The sequence below is a fragment of the Drosophila obscura genome, unplaced genomic scaffold (genome assembly GCF_018151105.1).
Source record: "Drosophila obscura isolate BZ-5 IFL unplaced genomic scaffold, ASM1815110v1 contig_4, whole genome shotgun sequence".
In the NCBI taxonomy this organism is placed as follows: domain Eukaryota; kingdom Metazoa; phylum Arthropoda; class Insecta; order Diptera; family Drosophilidae; genus Drosophila; species Drosophila obscura.
Genome location: NW_024542828.1, coordinates 255,162 through 278,671, shown reverse-complemented (window position 1 = coordinate 278,671; position 23,510 = coordinate 255,162). Strand labels below are relative to the sequence as shown.

General features: G+C 42.3%; 1 protein-coding gene across 2 annotated transcripts in view; it reads right to left on the bottom strand.

Moving 5' to 3' along the window:
• The window catches only part of LOC111068905 (maternal protein pumilio), a 205,400-nt gene that overhangs the window by 101,975 nt on the left and 79,915 nt on the right, over window positions 1–23,510 (bottom strand). The window lies entirely within an intron of this gene.

Genomic DNA, 23,510 nt, shown 5'->3' with positions numbered 1-23,510 from the left:
AATTTGGTTAAAAACAAAAGTTAACAGGTTGCCAGCGGGGTGGGGTTGAAGAAGTTTGAGTTCCCTAGGACCTATGAATAATTCGGAGCTGGTTGGGTTTATATCCTGCCATACATGCAGTGGCCCACAGCTCAAACTTGAAAGTGTTGTAGCTTCTAAGCCAACTAGAAAACTGGAAAACTTCAACAATACCAACTTCATTTTAGTTTACACAGTTTTAAAATCCCACATCCCACCTCTTATTTGAAACAGTTTTCTGGAATACTTGTTTTCTGTTTATGTTTTAATTTTAAGCTAAAAATGCATTTTTTCATGCTCCCTTTTATTGCTTATATCCCTATTCAGCCTGGGAGCCTGGGTCATGGATCACTTCAAACCGTTTTCTGTAGTATTTTTTCCTACTAGCCCAAGTCATATTTAGCTTTCATAACCTTCATTTAAAGTACGATTTCAAATTGTTTCCAAAAGTATTGTGGTATACATATATCCCTTACCAGGGTTAAGAGACTTTTTTTAAATATATATTATAAACCGTTTATATCTGTGGATAATCTAAATAAAGAGACTGACAAGTTCGCTTTAACTTTAAGTGTTTTTTGTGACAAAAGAAAAGATCTTTGTCAAATCAAATATTCTTAAGAACTGTACAGTTATAAAGATGTCCAAAGGAACTAAAATATTAATATGTATTATCTAATACTTTGCATACGAGTTTAGCGCTCAACGAAAAATTAAATTAAAAATTCCAAAGACATAAAAAAGGTAGCCAAAAATGTTTGGCACTCCCCCCTTCCAAAGTCGCCTGATCGCCCATTAACTCAATTTCACCAGCAACAAAACATACATGAAAGGAAAAAATAAACCGATTCTAACAAAAACGAGCTTCATTAATTATACACAACTGGATGACAAGTTTCAGACGCCTTGTAAGCATTTTAATGATCATAAACCAACGAAAAGAACCTGGAGTTAAGCAAACCCATGCGGAGTTTGTTGACTTCTTCAACAAAGTGTGACTAAACAAATTAAGCCGAGAACCACAAAGAGTGACGAGAGGGCGACACAGGGGGGGCATGAAACACGAAACAGATCAGCAGCGAACTCGAAGCGCACTAAATTACGAATTAAGTAAGGTTCGTAGTACCTGGCAACACATCAACATCGAAGCCAGAGCCAAAGCTTTTTGAGAGTGAAAAAAAGACGAAAGAACGCATTAAGTGAGTGTTACGAATAAAATCGTACCCACTGCTCAGATAATAATTGTTTCTCTTCCTCCTAACACTTCCTATGGATGGAAATTCCTTGATAGACAGAGAATCCACATCCCCAATTTCAAACCCTTTCCCATTAAATGGTATCGATTTAAAAGGCATATATTTAGATATGAGACGGCCGGATCTATGCTCTCCTCTTCCTTAGTGAATCAGGATTAGCCATCTGGATGTTCTTTGCGGACATTTCTAACCTGTTGTTCGTGAAGAGTGTACCCAAATATTGTGAATTTCCTGAGAGCTGTTACATTCCTCCACACGAATACAATATATCCTCGTACTCCACGAGTACAGGGCATAACCAGCTACATAAGCGGTTTTCATGCACAAGGATCTACCGAGGAGGAGGGGAGAGAGATATGGCAGAAGGCAACCTCGTCTCCATTTATGAAAACTGGAAAATCGTTGGCAATAAATGGAATATCCATCATCATCATCATCATTATGGTCATCATTATCAGCATTCTCCCAAATGGGAACAAGACGACAAAACAACATTTTCTGCAGCAGGAAGAATCTAACGGCATTCGACATTCGAGGAAGAATGCAGAAATGGCCAGAGCCAAGATGAGACCCACACAGGGAGACGAGGCAACAACAACTTGTTGCAAACCGTAACCATGTTGCAGCAACATGGTATGGGCGCATCGGTAATTAAGCGGTAGTTTCTTGTTGCTGCCACCGATCTGTTTCCCCCCTCCCTCTTCAATGCTCTGCTCTGCTCCGCTCTCACGTGATGCGAGTCTTTGTTTTTGTAGCCCACAAGTTCAACGGACGGAACACATGAGAGAAATTAGCACAGCAGCAGCAGCGGCACAAGAGAATTATTCAAACTGCGAGAGAGCGTTGCGTTGCGTTGCTGTTGATCTTGCGCTCTCCCTCTCTGTCCGCGGCAATGACATTCAAAAAAGCTGCCAGTCAAGCTTAAGATGGGAGGGGGAGGGGAGGCAGCTTGTCTCGCTCTCGCACTCAGCTGGCTGTGGTTGCGCTCTCTGCTGCTCTCAGAGCATTTGTGTATTCCAGTCAAACAGCTTTGATTCGAGTTCGTTAACCGCACGAAATACATTCGTATGGCATCAGCACGCATAATGATCATCAAAATCATCATCATCATTATCTGGTTCTCACCGAATGGGACGCCTTGGCCTAAAAATATTTTCAAGCCTCCACGCGAACCGCGACCTGCCTAACTGCATTTGGGCAAAGCAAAGCTCTCTGCTTGCGCTCTCTTTTGTTTCTTTACTTTTTCCAACACACAATGACGGAGGGGGAGAGAGGGAGAGTGAGAAGGAAGGATAATCCCCATCTAGATAAGCCATTCCTTGGATCTGGGATCTCCTATCTCTCTTGTTACAGCAATTAGCCATTTGAGGCCCGGCCGGCTGTCGGCGACGGGCTCAGAGGATTGTGTGTTCTATCCGACAGTAATTAATTAAAAGTGCTGCATAAATTTACAAAGGTTTTTTGCACAGTTTGCATGCTCTTTACAGAGAGGGTTCTATTATTTTAGTCTTTGCTTTGTTTCTTTGTCTTTGAATCACGATTGACAACTTTGCTTCTCCTTCTGTCGAAATCATGCAAATATATTTCTGGATTGGTGAATGTAGCTGTCAGTCTGTTTGACAGCTTGTCCGATACCGTTAATCCTTCTATGCTAATTAGCTATTTAGCCGCTGCCAGACTTTTATCTGTAACTGTTTCCAGACTCGTCGTTTTCCAGCCCACTCGACACAACTCTTATCAGAACAAGTCCGATAGGATAGCCGGGCTCCATTCGACTATGATCCACATTCCCAAACTCAAGCGGTTCATCATTCATCGTTATTGTAGAGCAATAAATACTTACATTCCAATATTGGAAGCATTCCGCTGATCCAAGAATTGCCTCATGTTAAATATTCCATAGGCTTGGCATTTTCAATGTTTTCGACTTTTCATTCGTAGGATTTTTTTCTTTTACAGACCATTAACGGGTGTTGTTTTTAGGATTTCTAATAATTTGAAATTTGAATTTGAAAGGGTATTCACTCATTCGGTACACCCTGTATTTACAGGCTTTTCTTGTTTACTTGTCGCATTTAAATTTGATTATGTGGGCCTATAAATTTACCCCTGAGCTGTCTCTGTCGCTGTTTTTTGCGTTTTTTGTTTTGAAAAATAAATTCGTTTAGTCTGTCAAGGGTCTATCGATAACGATAACTTAACGCGTGCAGGCGTGTGTGCACATGCACGTGTGGATCTGTGTTGTGTGCGTTTCCAGTGCATTCCTCTGACATTGCATTTTATTTCATTTACAATTCACACTAAAGTTAAGTGCCCAACCAGATACGACACACAGAACTGGAGGACGCTGAACGGTGAACGGTGAACGAAGGGGGGGAGCGGTGCTGCACAGCGGTTTCAAGTGTGTCAGTCGGTTGAGTTGAGTGGGTGTCGAGACTCCGGCCGGCAGTGTTGTCAGGTAATTGAATAACGTCCTCAAATACATATGAAAAACTGAAATTTTTTTGCACACAACTTTTTCAGTACTGTTGGAAATTTAAAAAACAAAAATAGCTGTGGAATGTTTCTGGCCACAATTTAGAGGCGAATCGTTGTTTGCATGTCGAAAGTTCAGTAATTAAAGCGTTTTCCGTGCCGATGCGTATGGCATTGCCAGATTCAAAGAATTCAAAAGTATTAATTATTAAACTGTTGAGTCCTTTCTGCGTGACAAATGTATGAACTTAAATTACTTTTTAAATCGTTGTTCAATCTTTCTTTTATTCATTAAGAAATTTTCTGCATTTCTTGTTTCTATGAGAAGAGACACAATAAAAAGCTCCGTTCAAAACATCTTCATTCCCACACACATCCTTACTCCTGATTCGCCTCGAACTCAACTATCTCATCCATCTCCATCTCCATTTGGTTCGTTCATCAGAATATCACTACCAATGCACATCTGTCCCGACCGGCCCCTCCATTCATCGGCAGATGGCATATCTAAATTGAATTTATAATAGTTGACAAGACAAGACCTCGCCACTGAACCCAGCCGCCATCCACCATCCACCTCAGTCGGTCGGATGGTCAACCAATTCAGAGCAATTCTCATTCATTTACTTCAATCACTTCTCACATTTTTTACCCCAAAGAGGGGGACGGACTCCGAGCGAGAGATGGACTGGACTGGACTGGACTGAGAGTGAACGGGATGAAAAATGTGGCGAAAATTAATTAAAAATCAATTTGATTTTGATTGTTGACCGGCTCTCAACCTCTCACCCACTCCCACTGAAATCTATCTCTCTCCAGCCATTGGTAACCCATCTATTTGTTCTCTTTTTCTCTCCACTCCTCTCCATCTCGTCTCGAATGTTTAATTGACGTTTGGTACAATGTTTGACATTTTTGCTCCACGAATTGACGTTTTTTTGTGCCTGTTTCCGTTTCTGTTCCCCCCACTCGTTTTCAATCTTTTTTATGATTTTTCAATTATGCATTTTGTAGTCATTTTTGTTGGGCCCCCAGGATCGGAGCTATGTTGTTGTTGTTTTGTGTACACTGCACAGTGCCCCACACACAAACGGCAAACAAATCAAAATAAAAGAACACTTTTAATTGAATTATTGCGCAAGGAAAATAAATAAATAAGCAGGGACAACAACGAGCAGGAGAGAAAGAGGCGATGAAGAAGTGCCATTTAAATTCGCATATTTATTTATCGATAATTAAATTCGATTCAATTGCTCATGTTCGGGCAAAGCAAAATACTTTCTATATAGAATATAAAAAGTAAAATATAATAATAACATACAAAGTAGAACATGATGTGAAATGTATCCAGCCAACGAAAATGAAATTAGTTGAAATGAATTAAAATGCACATATTTTTTCAGCAGCCTCGCATTGGGGAAAACCTTCCATCTAACAGACATTTTCAATGGCAGGCAGGCGGGCAGCAAATGCAATTTTGATGGCCCCAAACACGAAGGACACAAAAAACTCGGGCCCAAAAAAGGAAAAAAACAAAAACAACAGAAGCCGCAAAAACAGCAGCAATATTTTCATGGATATTTGACTCGAACTGGAAGGCAGCCAACACAACGACGAGTGCCTGACAATGCAAATGAAATGAATGTCAAAGCGAAGTGTAGCCGAGAGACGAGTAATACTAACAACGCTGGCAAGAGGGAGAGAATGGAGAATCACAAATACTCTAAGAAATCTCCACCTAATACGCTATCAAAATCGTTATCCAAATATCATTAGGTAGTTTAACTAATTTTTTGAATCATCTTGATCTACAAAATACTCGATATATCGATCGGCTAATCCTATGCATATTTCTCTTCATACTTCAGTCGAACATAATGATACCCTCTGTAGCTAGGGTACAGAAGTTACACACACACACAACAGCAAAAGCTTATGACAATGAAAAACCTTTTTGCTTCAATTAAACTTAAAATTGGCACAGAAGCAGTAAAAAACATTATCGAAAGCAAAACAGAAATTAAGTAAATAAACAACAAAAAGCTGCCAGCAAAAGTATTTAAATAAAGCGAATTTAAGCCGCAACAATGCAATGGGAAACAAAAGCTTCATTTAACATTGCAATAAAAGATAATGCTGTCTGTCGCACCTTGAAATTGAATTCATCTGTCGAGTTTCTCTGGTCGACAAGTTTGGGGTGCTGCAACATTCCTTGTGGTTCCTTGTGGACTTATTGGAACATTCCAATAGTTTGCCATCTGTGCATCGATCGTCAGTCACGCACTTATCGCCAGGCATTGTCAGACCCAATTAAGGAGAACTAGATTTAGTCCGAAGCTTTCTTCCTATGCAACAGCAGCAGCTGCTGCGGCTGCATTGTTGACTGATTGAAAAATGGCAATGGGAAAAGCTGTTGTGGCTCACACACACACAAACATATAAGGCAAGAGAGATTTATCGACAAAGTACAGTCACGCATGCGATTTGTGTCACATGTGCTATATTTGTGAACAGTACAATCAGTATTCTTTTTGCTGATTTCAAGCATTCAAGTATTCGAGAATACTCGTACGAGAAGATAAGCTGAGCCGACTGACCTGACTCATTGTATGGCTGGAGTCACGCTTACCGTTTTTGACTTTGTGACTGGTGAAAGTAGAACATTGATTAGGCCCGAGTACAGTCACGTTATTGCCAAAGCACTGGGGGGAGTCGTGATCATTGCGATAGAGTGGCAAGTGGCAAATGCTTAGCTTGAACCATAATCGTGAATATTTCCGCCACAGACACATACGATGTGAATGCATTCATTAGGGTCCCCCTCACTTATCACCAATACGGATAAACATGCTGTGATATTTCCCTTTATTTTTCCATCGTACTCTTCTAGAATCCATTTAAGATTAACATTCACCTGCCCCTTGATCCTTTAAGTGCAACATTGTCTGCTACATTTTATCTACATCTACTGGCCATTGGCCGCAGCCACTTGATTCATTGCCAACTTGGACTTAGCCCTGCTATTTTACTCGTTAATTTCCACTTTGGCTGTAGTACCAGTTTCTCAGCCGATCAGCGTATTCCTTTAAGGAATGTCTGTGCCGACAGACTCTTCTAGGTCGGTGGGTGGATGTGTCTTTTAACATTTAACATTATCTTTTGAACATTTTATAATTTGAAAATAAAAGAGAGAAAATAGGCTACAGATTCCCATTTGCATTTTTTATTGCCATTACTGTGCATTATCAAACTGCTATATCTGAGCTTTATCTTTATATTCATCCGATATGATACCCCAATACGCATCTTCCAAATTCGTAGCAGTGCAATACTTACAGGGGAAATGAGTTTTAAGAACTTATTGGGGAACAGTAAATGTATCTGTACGGCAATTTTGTACGAGTATCTTCAACATACCTGAAAACAAATAAAATCATGGAATTAATTAGGTTTTTAATTCAACAGATAAGATCAAAGATTATTTAATTTGATTTTAGAACAAGATACTGTAATATAAGTGATTTGGTTGGTTTAGTCGGAATTGCCCGGGCCGGCCCGAAGTTCTTTATTTGTATAGTAACGTATGCTTTATTATCTTTTATGTAGCCGGCGCCGGCCGGCAGCTCGGTCGGCCATGGGGCGGCCTTTAGATGGTGGCAGGCCGGTTTGACATACGGCGCGAGCCGACGCACGCGCGCGCGCACACTCGGCTGTGATAAGCCGATATGCATACGTCGTATGCATGTGCACACTAGCGGCAGCGCGCGCCGACGAAGCGACGACGCTAACTGCGCGGCAGCGCCGGCAAGTTTGACATTGCGCTTATGGTAACTGCTACTACAATACAACTACACTTTGGACTAATGAGCAGCCCAATAAATGAATAAAAAAATATCCACACAAAAGTCATCCCGGATTATCGCAAACTGCTAAAAGGGAACCCAAAATTCTCGTGGAATTCCATCTTGTTTCATTATCCACTTTCATGCGCGCTCTCAACTTGATTAAAAATTATAACGCACTTAAAAAATGTGTTTCAGTGTTTTTGCGTAGTTGTTGCCGTTGCCGTTGCTGTTGCTACTGGTGTTTGGTGTTCACTTATGCCTCATTTAACCAAATTAAAAGTAAACACGAGGCGGCAAGTGCAAAAAAGGCAGCAAAATTAAAAGGAAATTCTCTGTGGCAGAGAGAATGTGCAGATTTAATCAGCAACGGAGCTACCCAACCGCAAAACGTATGCAGTGGAAAATTATGAAAGCAGAGAGAGAGAGAGAGAAAGGAGAGGGGATGAAATAAGGTAAACAGGAAAAGTAAAGTAAAGTGAAAGTGACACGCCAATGACACGGCCCAAAAATGAGCCTCTCTCATTTACAAAAATTGAAGCATACTTAAAGGCATCCAAGCCAAGCCCCAGCCCCATCACTCTCCGGCGTCTCCCAACAGATGAGAGCCAACTCATTTGGAATTTGTTTGGGGAGAAAGCTGAGGAGATCTCGGGGAAATCAACGGAAATTTCAGAGCAGAAGCAGCAGCAGCAGCGCTACTCAAATATGCAGCAGCATTTCATTCTCTCCCCCTCCATCTGCCGCTTTCTCCTTTGGCCTTTGTCTCTGCTGATGTCATCGGAGTCGCCTCAAATAGACCGCAACCAAACAGTTGACACACCCCCCATCCCCATCAATCCACAATCCAGTGGCCGTTCCAGCAATATAGGCTGGCACCCCAAGGAGGAGCAGACAAACTAAATTTGTCCTGTCTTCTCGCTTTAGTGCTGACTCGAGGCAAAGGCAAAGCGAGCCCTGGGAAGAAACTTGTCAGCCCTTTTTAAGCCTTCCGATGTATTTATTTTACCCAACTGATGGTTGGTTTCCGATGCACATGCACTCTTTGAATGCCCTTCAAAAGAGAATATGTATTGGAGCATCGCTCGTTGAATCAGAGAGCGTAAATGAACTTCCTTGAGACAGAAAAATTAGCTGCATTTCCATTTAAGAGTCGGAGTTGGTTGTCTTTCAATTTATTTCGATGTTCCTCCTTCATAATTCGACAATTAATCAGCCCCAAGAAAGGGCATCCCATATTCATCACGTATTCAATCCAAAAGAAGAGGGGGAAAAAGGGAAACCCTTCGTTTGCCTTCGACTTTAATAGCTTTAAGCAGCTACGGTCAATTTAATTTTCATGGCAGCCGGCAGGCGGCAGGCAGGAGACAGTCGTCGTAGTCGTCGTGGGCTGCCCAGAAGTAAGTAAACGGCAAAGGACTAAACACATACTCACTCGCACAGGGGAGACGGATGTAGGGATGTAGGGATGGAGACATGTAGAGTACAAGTACGAGTAGTGTGTATCCTGCATCCTCGCACTGGGCAGGCGACAATTTGAACGAACATATGGAGGAAACAAAAAAGGAGCACCGAAGGAGAAACCGAAAAGGAGAGGAAAAACTTGAAAGGAAAACTTGATTATAAAGCGATGACTTCACACTTTGCCGGACTACGGATGTCGGATGTCGGAGGTGGAGCTGCGGAGGTGCGGAGTGGGGTTGGATATATAATTTTCTTTTGGCCTGGACAAGGACATTGTGCAAACAGAGGCGTGTACTGCACGAGAGCGAGTGAGAGAGAGAGAGCGGGTTACAGGATGCGATACGAGAGAATCTGCTGTAATTTAATACTTTTCTAATATGTAGTTGTCTCTGTCTCTCTGTGTGTGTGTGTCCCTTTTTTGAGAAAGAATTTTAATAGAATTGGTAAGCTGAGATGGGTAGACTCGTGCTCGTTCTCGTGCTCTATTCCTCTCTCCTTGCGTGATTAGATGACCAAAAAGTAGGCAATGAAATTTGGAAAATATGCTATGCTGTTTGCTCCCTCCATAAGGATGCCCCCCCCACTATCCCCTTTTCACTAGGTCACACTCAAACGGTTAGTTAGGACCCAGGGGGATGTAGGATGTAGGGGAAAGGACTCATAGGAGTGGCTAACAAAAAGCAGCCGAAACAGCAGAAACTAAAGTCAACAAGTCCAATCGAAAGAGTTTTTTATGATGTCACACGGGTGGGCAGAGGAAGTGGGTGGGGAATAAGTAATTGGATTGCTTAGGATGGACATTTTAGAGGCTCCTACAAATCATAGTGCTGGCAGGTTAAAATATAGGCACATTTTCCCCTTATGTATTACTAGTTTATTCTACTCTTTATTAATAGTTAAATATTAATTGGAGTTCTCTCCTTTTTCTCTTCAAATTTAAGCAATTATCCAAAACAACTAACGGCACTTTTCTCCATCTCTATCTCTATCTTTCTCTGGCTTTGTTTTTTCTTCGCGCACTCGCTTGAACTTAGCTGGAAGTCTTCTACTTAATGCCATTTCGTCTCTCAAGCTACGTGTCACTTGCTCTCAAACAGCAACAACTATCGCCCCATATACAAGAGCGACAATTTGTTAAAATAAAAAGCACAAAAAAAGAGAGGAAAATAAAGGAGAAATGGTACATGGGGAGAGAGATGGAGAGCAAGCTGTCGAAGCCAAAAATAAAGTCATGTTTAATGGCGCACAAAACACGCCTTAAAAAGGCGACAAAAAGAGGAGGAAGATGCACCAAAGAAGCCCGCCCACAAGAGGCAAAAAAGTGTCGAGAGGAAGGAGAAAGAAGCAGATGCAGAGAAACGAAAGGGAAGTAGGGGGAACGGGCAAAGGAAGTGAATGCAAAGTTATTTGATTAAGTCACTTAGAAGAGCAGGGCCAAGGATGTCCCCAGCCAAGGCACACACCACTAATGCCACTCAGACAGGGTACGGTGTATGGGGAAGGGGGCACAGCAGGGGCAGGGGCAGGAGCCAGAGCAGGAGTAGCAGGATTCTCGGCTCTGCATGTAATATTGACATATTGAACAAACGTGCGGCAAGCCCAAAAGTAAAATTGGCGAAAAGAAAAGAAAAACACATCGAAAACGCAAGTGCAACACAGCAGCTATCGCAGACAAGAGGAGGCATGGGAGGTGGAACCCCTTTCTGCTAGACAAGGACACAGCCCGGGCTTAAAGGACTAAATTCATATTAAAAGTACGCGCAGTAGACATGACAGCAAGTAAGCGGAAAGGCGACAAAGACAGGGAGAGACGAGTACACCCATCCAAAACTGAGCGATGTGTGCGTGACTCACGTAGAGATCCAGGCAGACATACATACCAAGAGACAGGGAAGGTGCAGCTGGGTGCTTAGGAGAGCTAAATTGCAAGGGCGCACATTTCGCAGCATCAAACTTCGATAATTGTGTCTGACCCATCACTAACAACAGCTGATGTTGTACAGAACTAGAGCATAGCTCAAGACAGAGCAAACTCACCAAAGCAGGAAGCAAATTTAACCTGAAGAGATGCCGATGTCCCTTCAACTGAGGGCCATGCGGGGCACGCACATCGCTAGTACGATCACTAGTCACGCGCCCATCTCTAGTTGGAAGTCAAACCGCACATTCGGCTGCTGCAAAAATGGAGAAGGAGGGAGACAAATTCTAAAATATATTGCCAAAGACTCGACAGCATAGACGCACGTACACTCCTTTTTACCACTCGCCTCCACCCCACTCCGCACCCATCAGCACTCCCCTCCGTCCTGTTGCCCTTGGTCCTGCAGTGCAAGGAGAGCGGAAGAAGAAGTAACCAGCATCGAGACACATTTTCTAATAATGTTTCAGCGTCACGTATTAATGCGTTTGTTTGTATCTTCATTTTACCCGCTGGCATTTTAATGTATTTATTTTTTCTCTACTCCCACCCACTCAACCACTTTTTCTCGCCTTGGCCCTAGACCGCCCGCTCTTTGGAAGCCAACAAAGGAGCAGCTGAGGGAGATAGAGCAATAGGAATAGGGCAAGAGAAGTGAAACGAAGCGAAGGGAAGCAGAAACAGAACCGTTCTCTGGTGGTTTTTTCGGGCATGTTTGTGCATGCGACACACTCCTCTGGATAATAATGAAGTACGTTTACGTGTAAACTCTATCTAATATGTATGCTAAAAGCTTCCCACAACGAAAAACCACTGGAATGAACAGCAACAGGGCGGAGAGGTGGAGAGAGCGAGAGACAGCGCGACACGAGGCGAAACGCGATGAATTTTTCTATTATTTCATCTCTCAGAGGGGAAGAGCGCAACAAACCCGACAAAGGGGTTAGCAGCAAGAGTTGAAATTAATTAGAGCAGCTTTTGCTGCTTTCTCGAATTGAGTGCTAGTTGATGCTTAGCTAAAGCTACTCTCTCTCTCTCTCTCACTACCCCCCCTTGCAAATGGAATATCTCTGGAATGTGATGAAGAGCAAGGAGGAGAAACGAGAAGTGTGAAAGGATGATAGTGGCAAGGTATGGGTGTGTAAGTAGTAGTAAATTAATTAGAGCAAAGAGAACATCCACAGATTGATAGTTTCTGGTTGAGTTGATTGATTAATTAGAACGTGCGAGAACTTTCAGCATATCATTTCGCTGGTAATCCGAATAATTGCCGTACACCATTCGATGAAGGACTTTACTCAACTGTTCTGATTCCCCATTTACCTGTGGATTTTCTACAACGATTCAAACGCCGATTCAGCGAAACTTAAGGCAATCATTATGTAATTTATCTTAAAAATTTAAATAATTTTAATTTTTAAAATTTAATTTAAAAAATTTCTTATGCTAATACAAATTTTAAAAATATATACCGTTAGCCGATATTTTTCTAGGATCTATTTATATAAACGCATATACAAGACCGATTTGTTCTAAAAACATATAGCAATATACCAAGCTAAATTTTTTTTAATAATTGGACTTTGGCAGATTTTAATAGGTTTTCTCAAAATGTAGAAAATAATACATATGTATGTATGTACATATTTATCTGGAAGAAATTGTCTAGAAATATGATTTTATTGACTTTTAAATTGGTTGGTCTTGCTGGACCTTTCTATGGAAATGCCTAACCATTATTAATGCTTCCCATCTACATGATAACTTACGATTAGATTGTCGAATGGGCCCGATAAAGAACCCTTTATTCGATATATTTTTATTGGAAAAGAATCAATCAGTCAGTCAATCGTTCCTATGATAGCTACACTTAGTACTGCAATCCTAATTCAATACTTTCCGTTCCATCCCGGGCAAAGTCTGATGACAACGGAGAGGTCTCTAAAATTGAGCTAGCTCTCATACAAACAGAAACATCAAAAGTCTTCCTTCTGCTCATTGCAATCGAATGGTAAAAAAAAGAACACTTAAGGGTCGTTATACCCGCAGGATAATGATCAAATTACTTCATTTTTTTTCCTTTCCCAACTCTCTCATTGCCTACTAAAAACGATCAGAGTCATTTCGATGCTCCTCACACCTCCCAGCTGAAAGTTAACTGAAAAGTTTGAATCACCTTGAGAGCATTTTGCTGCACTTCTGATCAACTTTTCTATTCAGAATTTCTTGCCCTTTTTCCCATTTCCGTTTGCTGATGTTGTGGAAGGTCTACTCTACTCCTGGGCGTTATATACACATTAATTCACTTTTGCATGAAAGCCACTTTACACTATTACCCGCACACAACATCGCAGGTGGGTGAATGTGTGTGGACTGGCGACTGAGTGGGGGTTGGGGAATGGGACTGTAGGACGGTGGAACGGTGGGTGTGTTAGCGGTTGGGTTATTGCAAAACTGCGCAACGTGGAAAAATTCATCAAGCGCAAAATAACATTGCATACTTTATGGCGCATTATGAAAACACACGCGCTCAGCTCAGGACTTGAACTGCGGGCCACGAATAGGACGAGGAGGGGGAGGAAATTTTGCGCTACATTTACACAAAAACGTTTTAGAAAATGTGCGCAACATGACAACCCTGTCTCTTTTTCTTTCTCCTTCTCACTGTCTTTCTCTCTCTTTTGCACACACTTAAAACTATTAAAAACATGGAAAACGCAAGCTGGCAGTTAACCCCGAAAACCGTCCCCCAGACTCCCTCGAATCCCACGCTCCCACTCCAATCCCTTTTCCGCCTCCAACGAGTTATGCAGATAGCGCTGATGATAATGATGATGATGGTGACGAGAGCCAGACACAGACCACAACGCAGGCAACAGGGAGGGTCTGAAGAGTGTCGTCGGCTGGGGTCCTGAGAGGTGGGGAACGTAATATAGCTGCGAGGACATTCAGTGTAAACAGAGCAACAATCATGGCGACGACGACGATGATGATGATGATGATGATGATGATGATGATGTGAAGGGCGTCTCTAGCTGACGTCAGCCAATGTCCCTCCCCATTCGGGGGATATTTTCGCCATATGGCAGAGTAATGGTAATAAACTCCTGAAAGCACAGACGCACGCACACCAGAAGGAAGGCGCACCAGCGGGCAAGGAGAGCAACAGGAGAGATCCACAGAAACACAAGCAAAAGTGTCGTCATTCTGTCGGCATCCGAGCGTTCATCGCCTTCCAGGATGTCACTCGCATCTTATCTGGGGAACGAACTGAACCGAGATGAAACAGCAACAGTAACGGCAACGGCAAGCAGCAACAGCAGCAACTTTGCAGCTGCAACGGTTCGGACTAACGCCCCAGCAGATAGTGCCAGTTATTTTCATTCAATTTCAAGCCCCACACATCAGAATTATACCCCAACCATCCAAGCAACGCCAGCTGCTGATGCTTCTGCTGCTGCAGCTGCTTCTCCTGCTGGTGCTTCTGCTGCTTCTGTGGAAAATGCGTTGGCCAACCGCAGAAAAATTCGCATTTTGTTTGATTTTCATCCGTCAGAAAGTTGCAAAAATTTTAAGCAACAGTAAATCTCAACGGGAATGTAAAATAATGAAGGATAAACATAAATGAGAACCATCTGAATGTTGTGCAAGGGTTAGGTAAGGATAAATTGTTACCTAGAGGTTATAAATCGGGTTAGAAACGCGTGAAAATGGCTTGGAATCCAATTAAAACTTGTTTGGACCTTAGGACCATTAGGAAACGCTTATTAAATCCGTTTTATTTCTGGTTGAGTGATGCTGGAGAATGCTGTGATGAATAAACTTTGTTAGAAATTTGAATAAGTTAAATGCAAATATCCTTGACCTTCAAGAGGAAACCCTGCCAACATACTCTTATTTTTTAGTACATAAACTGCAAAAGCTTTTAGACAAAGTTGATAGAGTTTTCCATTTCCTGGCCGCAAAATGCATTAATATTTTTTACTTGCAACTAACTAACCAACTAACAACTGACAAATGCAATTAAAAATGTGCAGAGACATCTCATTGCCGGCAGGGACGTGCGTCCTCCCGATGCCAATAACACAGGCTAGAAATGAAGAGCAGCAGGAGCAGCAGCAGCAGCAGCAGCAGAGGGGATCAGGACATGGCCATGAGGTACGGTACGGGCGAATGTTGTTTCATCAACTCATCAGCATCATCCTTCGGCTGCTCCTTGGTCCTGTCCTTTCCTGTCCCGTGCTGTGCTGTTCTGTCCTGCTGGTGGCTGCTGTTGCTGCTGCTGTTTCTGTTGCCTCCTCATTGCACGGCCCCGCAGGCGTTATATGTAATTGCATTTTTTAGTTTTAATGGAGCGTACGGAACGAGGAATAGGAACACAACTACAAGGCTGGGAATGTCAGCGGGAATGGGATTGGAAACGGGAACGAGAACGAGAATGCGAACGGTACCTCATGGATGGATACTCTCTCGCTGCGAATGTAATTAATTTGTAACGTTTGATGACAAGCTTAATGGCCAGCACAGTCCTGCTGGGTGGTGGAATAAGGAGCAACGAAGCGCTCCAGGATGGGGTCGGATCGGGGTCCATGAGGGGTGCTGATGGTGCTGTGGGGGGTGTTCGATGCGTGTTCGAGCTGCGGCGCACAGCTCTTAATAGTTTTATAATTGATTCTGATATGATTTAGCAAAATTAAAAAAAAGAGCGACAAGAAATTGAAAAACATATAATTCGCCCCGCCATCCATTGGGGTTGGCGGCGGACTTAATTGAAATTGTGTTTGGGGTGACTGGGATATTAAAAATCCCTGAATCATTATCGAGAGCATTGGTCTATCGATTTAAGTCGGAAATTTCCCATGCAACAATCAGAATCGCAAAATGGTTGCCCGCTGCATCAAATCCGAGCGAAGATTCTACAGGAATACATATATTTGGGATCGATTCATATTCCATTGCCAGTCGATTTTTCCTTTTTCGATCTGCTATAGTCACATCCTAAACTGAAGATTTTAACTGGAACCCCGTTCGTTATCACTCTAGATCCCAATGGAATGAAATTTCTATAAGGCAAATAAGACTATGGGCCATTGGCGTGCCTGGGTTTATAAAGGTATGGGCAAAGGAAGACCCTCTCTCTGTTCCATTCGCTTTGTAGATCGAAATCTTCCTTGCAGGAACCGTTAAGGGTCTTATGCTCGGATTATAACTCCCTCTGCGATATTATACGACTGTTACTACTAATTCCCATGCTCCTCTTAAATCACTCATACTAACATACCTTTCCCGTAATTAGTATTATTTTTGTTGTCAGTTTTAGCTGTTTTAATTGCGTTGCACTTGATGGTGCAGGCAGTCATTGCATATCAACGTGTCAAGATTAAAACAAACGCATAATTTTAAATAGTTCAAAGTCGCATCCAACGATATTTTGCATCAAATTAATATTTAAATTGTCTCGCATCATCATCAGGAACCTTTATTATTTCAAAGAATTTGCATTTTCTTCTCATGCAGCCACACACTCTTACTACATAATTCAATTTCTTGCTGATTTCTTTAGCCTATTGCCGAATTCCAAGTCGCATTGCATTCCCTCCGTGTTATCCTAATAGACGACGACACTATTCGAGTCAAGAGACAAACACTTCAAGTGGGGAGGGGGGACACGTGCAAAATGAGTTAACAATTTGCATGTAAATTTGCTCCGACAAGTCGCTTAATGTTAACCCATTAAAGCCGTGAAAAGCTGTCGTCGCTGCCCTCAAATCAAATTGTCGCCATCGCCGCCTCGTCACTGCAGATTTTCCAGTTGGTTTCGCCCCGACATGGCGAGCAAGCAGCAAGGCAGAAAGGCAGCCAGTGAAAGACACAAAAGTCACATTAGATGACTTCCCAACGATACCATAATGAGCGGAGCGAAACCCTACGTATTTCTCCCGCTTAATGATGTTTAGAGAGAGACGGATAGACAGGGTGACGGATAAAGATAAAGAGAAAGATCCATTTTGATGCAACAAAAAAAAAAAAGTGAAGTATTATATTTAAATATTTATAATTATTGTGCGCATCAATCAAAGGGATGGCGTGAAAATGCTTAGACATTAATTGGAATCGCCCTGAGGTGGCAGGGTGGCAGGGTGGCAGGGTAAACAAACCAGAGTTGTCAACGCTTCGCATCATTCTCTCCCCACTCCCCAGTCGCCGTCACTCCTCTTCACACATCAGTGCTATCATCAGTGCTCTTCTTCTCCATCTTTTTCGCCTTGTTCTTCTTCTACATGTCGGCAAAGTTTTTTGATATCATGAGTGTGGTTAGGTGAAGCTGAAGCCGAAGCTGAAGCCGAAGCTGAAGCAGAGCGCTTGATGGGGGCACTGGCCACTGGCACTGGGGTCTGGGTCTGAGTGAGTCTACAAAAGTGTCACAGCATAAAAGCACAATCCAGCAACAACTCTCCTCGCGGTCTGTCCCTCTTCTTTTCTCAACCATGTGTCCAACACCCTTGAGTGTGAGAACATGTGGACACGGTGGAAAAGGAACACCCAAACACCAGACAGACAGACACATGAGCGGAGCGTTCCACCAGCGCTCCCGTTGCTGTGTCATTCACACCGAGACGAACTTTTTTCGGTCCATCTCTCTCCTATTCGTATTCCTTTCATCCCTTTTACTCTACTTTTAATACCCCTGCATTAGAAGGTATTTTCCATCTGAATTTTTCATTTAATTCCATTATCTTTCCAAAGACATATTCGATACAAAGAATGCAGTTTGGGACATTCCTATTATTTTTTAACCTTTAGAAAAAAAAAAGTTCTTTTATTTTCGATAACCCTTTTGAAGGGTATATACAGCGTCGACTATTCTTTTCGGCAAGCTTTCCATCTCCCGTTTTTGGGAGTTTGGGAGTGAATGAATGAGGGAGAGAGACGACAACTTTTTCGTGCCGAGTTTTTAGCAAACTCATTTATGTAGTTTTCGCTTCATGTTTACTTAAAGTTCAACTCGAGTGTTGTTTTTACAAATTGTTATCCACTGTGCAACGTGTGTGTGTGTGTGTTTTTGTGCATGTCAGTGTTTGTGTGTGTGTCCGGCGTACAGATGAAAATAGAAGCAGACAGTTTTGCAGTCACTGCAGCAATTCCAGTCCAGAGTTCGGTTCGGTTGGGTTGGGTTGGGTTGGGGGGTTTCGGTTTTGCGCTTTGCTGTTGACCTTAGTTTTTCTTTCAAATTGTTCCATTTTCAGGTTGCACTCTCCCGCCTCTGTGGGTCTGTGATAGTTTTAGTTTAGATTAGTAAACATTTCTAATTAATGTTGAAAACGAAAACGATAAAGAAGAATGAAGTTGAAGTTGATGTTGGGTGCAGGAAATTGAGATGGAGATATGTATGTGCTCGTAGATACATAGACAAATACATACAAAGATACATACATACATACATACAAATGAAAGCATTTACCTATTTTATTTCCAGAATAATCTCTCGATTATCCTAATCAAATTTTGGAATAAAAATCAACTCTCTACTCTATTCCTTTTAATTCATTTTCATTGATGATCTCCCCCTTGCGAAAACTCATGCAGATGCTGACGTAATCCAGTCAAAAAACCCATCAAAATGTTATAGACAACTCGATACAGACAAAAAAAAACCAAAAATACAAATTGTTTGTGTCAACAGTTTGGCAGACATCGCAGAGACCCCAAAGTGGACCCCCAAGGAGCGGGGCCCTCATCAATTTTATTTATAGTTTCGTTTATGCGTTGATTTCTTTCTTTATTGATTTTCATACTGATGAGTTGTACTACTCGTACAAGCGAGTGATTAATTTAATTAATCAAATAGACATTAGCGGCACGAACCGTCCCGGTCCCGGATCGGCCGAATCGAAACGAATCGAATCAAATCAACGCTTGGGCAATCATTAAAAAGGTTGAAGAAAAAAGAGAAGAGGAAGCCAAAGCCAGAGGAAAACCATGCGAATCCGTTCGATGAACCTGATACCAAATAAAACAAAAACAAAAGCAAAAAGCAAAAAGCAAATCATATCAAAAGTGATTATGATGCTAATTATCGTGCGGCTTAATGTTCGACTTGTTGCATTCTCTAGACTGTTTTTTAGAGCGTGGAAAGTTTTGCTTAGAAAGTTGCGAGCCGGGCAGAAAAACAGAGAAAAAACAGAACATTGGCCATTGACCCAAAAAGAAGCCAAGAAAAGAAGCTTGCTTGGACGGAGCGATGGAAAATTCATACTACACGTACGACTATGCGAGTATGCATGCAGCTTAGGAAAAACCAGATCTTCCATGGAGGAAAAAGAGCAGCCCCACGGCCAGGGCCAGGCAAATCTTGTTACTGACATTTACAGCTTGGACAAAAATGCTTTGGCCAGCCCCAGGCACCAGGCACCAGCACTGGGGCACCAGGAGAAGAGGAGAGAGAAAAAGTGTGGACAGACATGGAGATAATGTCTTTGCATGTTCCATGTCCCATTGCAAATCTCAGTGGACCGCACCAGGAACCCAAAAAAAAAAAGAGAATAAAAAATAGAAAAAAGCAGAGCACAAAACACAACCAGGAAGCCACGCAAGGAGGCACAGATGTTGCGGCAGACGACAGACGAGACTCAACCAGTTGGAAGTTGCGAATGGAGTGTGGGGGGATACGAGGAGTGGGGAGGTCTTCTGGCCATTTGAGTGTGTGTTTGCATCGATGTTCTAGGACAGTTTACATTGCAAAACTTTTGAGAAATTGAGGCGGCATTGAGGCTCACTGAGGTTCACTCGAATACTAGACACCGTAGGTCGGAAGCAAAAGAAAAGAGATCGTAGTAAGGTTAATAATTGTTTCGATGGTTGGACAATCGAAGCAACTTTTCAAGAAGTGAATTATCAGAGGAGAAATCCCAGCAATTGGCTTCAATTTATTGCCATCGATTGTAATTATTCAAATGGCTGTGTGGCCAAAGTTTTTGTTCTATTTTCTCCTTGGCCATGTTTTCCCATTCCCACTGTTGTGTTTTATATATTTTTCTTGTTCTGGCGGTTCGTTGTTTTCCTCCCTTTGCTGCACCACAAGTGCAGCAGCGAGTTTTTCCAGTTGACTGGGACTTGGACTTGGAGGAACGGGACGCTATGCAAATTGTTTGCGGAACTTGGGCTAAATGAGATGGATGGCAAATTACTTGTTTTAACTGCAGTTCGAGGAGCACTGCACAGTTGCAGCTGCACTGCCACTTTAATTGGGATGCAATAACTGTTCTTCTGCCGTTCGTGGAGTTACGTAAATAATTGGCCCATGGGAGGGGGCAGTGGACAATCGGCCAGACAGAAATACTCGAATGGAATACAGAGAAATACTTGCTAAACAAACAAACGGCTGAAAGCCGCCGGATATGACACAAAGCCATAGCAACAGGCCAAAAGAGGGTACGGGAAAGGGTGGGGGTGGGGGGAGCAGGCCGAAAGCGGGAGAGAACTAACACCCAAAACGTGACATCATCATATAATGATTTCTAGGAATAGTCAACGCCGCTGGTCGCTGTCGCTGGTCGCTGCCGCCGCCAATCATAAGTACGGGGCCTACAAATTGCAATTAAATGTGAATAAAGGGTAAACGCAGAGTGGAAAAGGGAAAATGGGAAAAGGAAGAGGGGAAAGAGACTCCCCAAAGATAGGAAGAGGCAGACGAACGATCACGGTGGACAATGACCCAGGTGGAAACTGAGACAAACTTTGATGATGACGATGACGACGCTGACGCTGATGATGGTATTTAAAATAATACGAGCAGTAAAGCCAATGCTCGAATAAACAACAATTAAACTTAAACGCAAAGTGCGTAACAGCCGAGAAAGAGACAGCAGACAGCGGGATGGAAAGACAGAGAGGGATAAAGAGAGAAAGAAAGGAGGAAGCACAACCATGGATGGAAGTAGAGATGGGGGCATGTGGGCCACGAAAACTCAGATATAATATTTACTCACTATAAAATGGGATGAGGAAGAGCTTAAACCGATTATACATGTTTACTCATGAACGATATCGGATGGAGCTCCAACAAGAATTTACAAACATCAATCAGCTCAAGTTTACATGGCCGCAAGCAAAGTCTTATTAAAATGGGTATTTCCCTCAATAGATGTAGTATTTGTCTACGTAACCAAACATACTATACATACATATACATATCAAACGAAAGGTATTGAACTGTAGATCATATAATTATATATTTCCTTTCAATAGAGACCTCCCTGGTCAAAAGATATTTCCATTCAATTTTGATTTTTGGTTTAAAAAATTAAATATAAGACTTATTTTCTGATTTTTATAATAAAAATTCAAAATTGAATTCTTATTTCGTAATTTTTACTATACAAATTATAAGTTTTACGGTCTTTGCTTTTCATACATTTGTAAACATTTAATTCCCCCACTCTGTTTATAGTTCATACTTTCCATTGGCACCCACGCAAAACACTCACGAGACGTGTCCATCTCTAGGCTTTCAGCCAGACAATGACCCAGGCTTTAAGTCAAGACACAAACCAATGGTCAACGGATGGGAAGGCATAGGGGGAGGCAAAAAAAGAGTCTCTCATTACCATACAAACGAGACTAACAATTGGCTCACAGCATGTTGCAAAGCTCAGTGAAGGCCAAGGTCAGGCTGGCAACATGTTGCGGCAAAACCTTAGCAATGAAAACCAGTTTCCCTGATCTACTTCACCATCACTGGCAACATCATGTGGCACGATCACGAGACGATTTGCAGCAAAACTCGTACTCGTAGACCTACACTGAGGTCACTGAGATGCGCCGCGTGATGTTGCTGGCAACATTAGCAACAACACATACGTGCTAATGGCGATAAGGAAAGAAGCGACACCACCAGCGAATGCGAATGCCGGAGAACTTTGGCCAAGACCAAAAACCACTTAAAAAAGGTCAGCCAAGAGTCACAGCACACACACACACAAAAGACTTGCAAAATGAAGGGGAAGCAGCAGAAAATCCATTTCCCAAACATTTTCAGTGAATGCCAAAAGACTTTGCAACATCAAAAGAACTTTGCACCATTCTGCAGGCATCTCTCGCACTCTGCCCCCTAATTCTATCCCCCTATCCCCCTTCACCTTCAGCACTCCATCCCTCTGATTGCTTCTTCCTCCTCAAACTAATAATCATGACTTGTTAATCTTTACGCTGTTCCTTCTCACTCGCTTACATTTTCGCTTCTTTTTCTGACCTTTTCTACTTGTACGCGTATCACGGTTACTCTTTGTACTCTTTGTACAATTACTGGTTGGGCATAGGCGACTTGTATGGGAAGTTTGTGACGAATCACTCGTGTCGAATGGTCTCGCTTTGTGTCTTTTCAAACTAATCTGTCCGTTCGTTTAGGGGAAATTTGTGGAGATTAGAGCCCTGTCTGCATCGATTGGGTGGGATTCGGTATTCGTCTCATTCGCTTAGTTAGAATCCAAAAACGTTTTTTTTTCTCGCTCACTATTCATTTGATTTTCTGCTAGAGACACAAATTAGCATTTTCTTTTTTATTTTTTTTTTTGGTGCCTGAAAATTGTTAGTTGGGTGCGTGCGCGTCCAAAGCCAAAACCTTTCATTGATTTACACTGAAGACAGGATTCGCAGTGATCGAAAGCATTAAAAAGGCATGAGGTACAGCTGTGATTTTATGAATACTGTGGGTACATGCAGGGCTCTAGTACACATAATAAACTTTTCTCTCTGAGTTTTGTAAAATTCATCTATTTTTCTAGGGTACTCCCTATTCCATATACATTTCTTTCTGTATATGTTCTGTATTTTATAGTATTTTTCGACATCTCCTAAGCTGGTGGGTGTGGGGGGCGGAATGGTTTGGCTATGCTGTTGGCTGTTGGATAGTTTTGTTGGTGCTGTCTTTTCACGCATTATCATCATCATTGAGAGAGTCGGAGAGATGATTACTGGAATGGCGCTGACTATTATAGATGATGTAAGTGCAAAAAGGCATTGAACGTTACTATTTACTTTTTTCCCCATTTTGCTTTGCTTCTTTCATCTTTTCTGTTTCGCTACTTTTGTTAACCAAAACTTCGGAAGCAATAAACTTGGCACAGACTCTGGTCAGACGGCCGCACCGCACCGCACAGACACGCTGAACCGCACACCAGAACCTTTCACTTCGATCTTAAATGTTAAATTCCACTAAGCAGCTTAGGGCCCGTCCCCCGAGGCAAAGTTTAGGGAAAACTTTCTGGCTATCCTTGGAGGAAAACACTCTCATTGACTCCTTGCTGGAGTCGTTGCCAAAATGCAGTCGTGGGTGTTAGCAAAAGCAAAAGCAGTCAGCAGCCAGCAGCCAAACAGACAAAAACGAAACCATCATCTGCAGTCAGTGGCTTGGAAGCTACTTGACTGCACTTTCTGTTTAGCTGCGTTTAGCTTACCAAGTATTTTTGGCACTTAACCAAGGTTAAGTAAGTCTCCGACATTCCCACTGCCCCCACCCCTACCCCCACCCACACCCCG